General features: G+C 33.7%; 1 non-coding gene across 1 annotated transcript; it reads left to right on the top strand.

Annotated features, from left to right (window-relative positions):
* Positions 1-2,187: 2,187 nt before the first annotated feature.
* LOC111812930 lies at positions 2,188-2,314 on the top strand. The gene has a single exon (XR_002818294.1). It is a non-coding gene; the product is annotated as a small nucleolar RNA SNORA42/SNORA80 family (small nucleolar RNA).
* Positions 2,315-3,865: the final 1,551 nt, after the last annotated feature.

Below are 3,865 nucleotides of genomic sequence, written 5' to 3'. Positions count from 1 at the left end.
TCCTTTTTCTCTAATTTTGGTCTGCAAACTTAGGTTGCTAACCATCCAGAAGACAAGCTTATTGTTATTATCAAACGATTATTGTTCTTTTTTACTTTTTTATTTTATTTTATTTTTTTAATTTTGAGTGTTTTTTTGTGGTGCTTCGCAGATATGAAATTACATGATCAAGACTATAAAATCAGTATTAATTATTGTAACTGTCCTACTAACCTGTTTTGAAACTGTCTCATCGCTATTTCTTTCTCATTAAAATTAATTAAATAAAAAAGACTATAAAATCCATACAGTGAGTTGAGAAAGGGCACATCTCAGCAGTCCATGAAGAAAACAAAGCTAAATAGTGTAGAGGAGCATTTGTGGTGCCCTAATCAAATACTGCTGCCCCAACAAAGAGGTTTACTCAGTTTCACTGATTATGAAGATTGAAAAATACAACAAACTTGGGAAAAGCTTAAGTATACCAATTGTTTAATATGTATCTTAATGTATCAAAGATAATCTTTCCACAAAAGAAATCATATCAAACCCCATGTATGCCTCTAGTCATGTCCTGTTTTAACAAAAACAATAACAAAATGTTATTTTAAAAAACCATTCAAACAGCAATTAACCACTAAGAAGAATATATGCAGTGTGTTATTTGTTGAAACTGTACTTCCGATTTGATTTGAAACTGTCTCATTGTTATCTGTTTATCAATAAAATTTAAAAAAAACCATTCAAAGAGTTAGTGCTAACCTCATATTAAAAAAGAATATGAATATATAAATATGTTGATAAATATGCTATACTATGTTTCAAATCACACATAGCATCTTTTACATCTTTTATATTCATAATTAAAATAAGCCATTGGCCATCCATTAATCTGTAGCTTATGTTCAAAAATGGTTCTTGTTTATTTGACTTTAATATGATTTATACACTATATAATATAAAGATATATATTTATGTAATCAAATGTAATATTTTTCTTTCATCAAATAAACATTTCAAGGTAGCTTTTACTTTTCAAATACATAATAATGGCAAACTGGAAGAAAATATTAGCAATAGTTATGTGATATGAAAAAGGCTGTCTTCTGTTCTTAGTGATTTTGGTAAGGGCTCTCTCTGAGATTTGAAAAGGAAGAAATAAAACATAGAGTGAACAACCAATTTATACCAAAGTTTGGGTAGGATTGGAGTGAAGACACTATCTGAGCTTTAGATATTGAGTAGTTATTCAAGTCTACATTTGTAGAAATTGCAAGTGACTGCCAATGACCCAGCTAAAAAAAACTAGAAGCCTACCTGACAAAGCTGACAGCATCATTTTAAAATCAGAAATCCCACAGAGTTATCACCACCCAATTTTCAATAGAATCTTTGTTGAAATAGCAGCATATTGACTGGTGAGGTGCATGTTTTGTGAGTGACCCTGTGATAGACGTTGCTGATGAACTTCTGATTTCTACCTGCCTTCCCTCTTGCCTGCTAGTTTTCACCCAGTCCCCTTCTTCCTCAAGCACAGTGTATCCTTTATCATTCACCTCAGCTGGAGGACTCATCCACCTGCCCTCCCCAGGCTCATCCAGGTATGATTGTTCAAATTGTGCAATCATATGCAAGCTTTAAAATTTACTTTTATTATTCCAGCACTTGGAAGCCTGAAACAAGAGGATCTCTGTGTGTTCAAGGCCAGCCTGGGCTGCAAAGTGAATTCAAGGCCAGCCTAAACTGCAAAGCAAACCCTTGTCTGAAAAAAACAACACCAAAAAGAGTACTTTTCTTAGATGAGAAGCTACAGATGCATTCCTAACCTTCTTCCAACTATGGCTGCCCATATCAATCAACTTTCTCCAAAGAGACAAGCAAATCTGCACCTCAGTCAGGGTACTAAATATATTTGTTTCCTGCAAGAAGAAATTTCTTGAGCTTATCCTTGTCTTTTCCTTCTCTATTGTACATATGATGCCTCCTATCAGGCCAGACATTTTGCAAGCATGAAAATAAAAAGCCAGCACAACAAAGATGATGGAACAGAAAGGTTAAGATCAGCGATGGCATCCCTCTGTTTCTCAGCCAGCCCTGAGAGCATTCTGCTGCAGGACCTCTTGGAGAGAAAACAACAAACACCTTACTTTTTTAAAAAAAAATTTTTTTGAAGAGTAAACACAGAAGCAAAAACAAATAGAGAGCACAGTGATGGATTTATGGTAGGCCCATCCACGTGGGCCTTCTACAGTGTGCCACACAAGAGCAAAGTGCACCGCACACCATTGCCTGGCCTCTGCTGTGGGCTGAGAGCACTGAAGGGGGCAGCACAGTGGAAAGAGAAAAAAAAGAAAGAAAGAAAGAAGAAAGAAAGAAAGAAAGAAAGAAAGAAAGAAAGAAAGAAAGAAAGAAAGAAAGAAAGAAAGAAAGAATACAGAAACAGGGTAATATACAATAATGCATATGTTACAGATTTTCAAAACAGGAATAGCTAATTAACAATGGTTGTTATATTATCTATTTTTATCATCAAATCTGTCACTCAGATTAACAGACATACAAGACTGGGGAAATATTTGAATATTGGCGCTTGCTTTCAAGAAATCTTAATTTTGTTGTCTTTTTTGTTTAAATTTATTTTAAAGAGAACATAATAGTTGATAAAACATTAGAAATGGTACACATAAAAGACCAAAATGAGAGGTATTCAACTATGGGGTTTGTATTACCCCATATATATGTATACCCAATATACATTGCCATGCTCGATGTAGTTGCTCAGATCACAGATATCAGCATGCAGAGTTAGTCAAGGTGAAAATTCCAAAAATTAACTGCTATTTTCAAAAAACTGATGAAAATTATGAGTACAATCATCTAAACCATCTTGTACAAATATTTGCATGTTTTTCCCACCATCCTTTTTTTATATTTTTTCTACTTCCTCTCATCTTCATTATTTAAGCCTTAAGTTCAGTTTCTTTCTGTTTTATTATATTATAACTTTTAGGTTTCATTTATTCTTTGAGATTCTTACACTAAGAAGACAATACAAAATTTACACATGTGGATCTGATTTATTTCACTTCAGTATAGAGTTTAGTTACATCAAATTACCTACAAAGGCTTCAAGTTTGCCTTTCTCTATAGCTAAGTAGTACTCAATTGTATAAAAATACCACACCTTTTTATTCCACTCCTGAAGTGATGGGCATTTTGGTTGTTTCCAAGATTTAGTATAACAAATTATGTTGCTATAAACATGGGTGCACATATATCACTATGGTATGATGTTTTCAGTTCTTTTGAAAAAAATACCCAGAAGAGGTATAGCTGAGTTGAATGGGATTTCCATTCCTAGTTTTTTGAAGCATCTCCCACTGATTTCCACAGCAGTTGTACCAGTCTACATTCTTACCAGCAGTGGAGAAGGGTTCCTTTTCCCCACAGCCTTTCCAGCATTTCTAGTTAATTTATTTATGATAACCATTCTTTCTGGGGTATGATGGTACTGCAACATTGTTTTAATTTGCACTTCTTGAATGGTGAGTGCTGTGGAGCACTTTTTCACATATTTATTTGCACTTGTGTTTCTTACTCTGAAAAGTGTATGCTCATCTCATGTGCCCATTTTTGTATTGGGCCTTTCAATCTTGGGGGCCAAATTTTGTTTAGTTCTTTATATAATTTAGATAGAAGTCCTTTGTCTGAGTGATTGTTGATTACAATTTTTCTCAATTTGAGGATTGTCTTTTTACTCTTTTGGCTATTTCTTTTTTAAAAGATTTTATTATTTATTTATTTATTTATTTATTTATTATTTTTGTGGTACCAGTGTTTGAACTCAGGCCCTTGCTCTTGCCAGGCAGGCACTTATGCTGCTGAG

This window comes from Octodon degus, unplaced genomic scaffold (assembly GCF_000260255.1).
Source record: "Octodon degus isolate 3935 unplaced genomic scaffold, OctDeg1.0 scaffold00152, whole genome shotgun sequence".
NCBI lineage: Eukaryota > Metazoa > Chordata > Mammalia > Rodentia > Octodontidae > Octodon > Octodon degus.
Note: the sequence above shows the minus strand (reverse complement) of the source record. Positions and strands in the feature narration are given on the sequence as shown.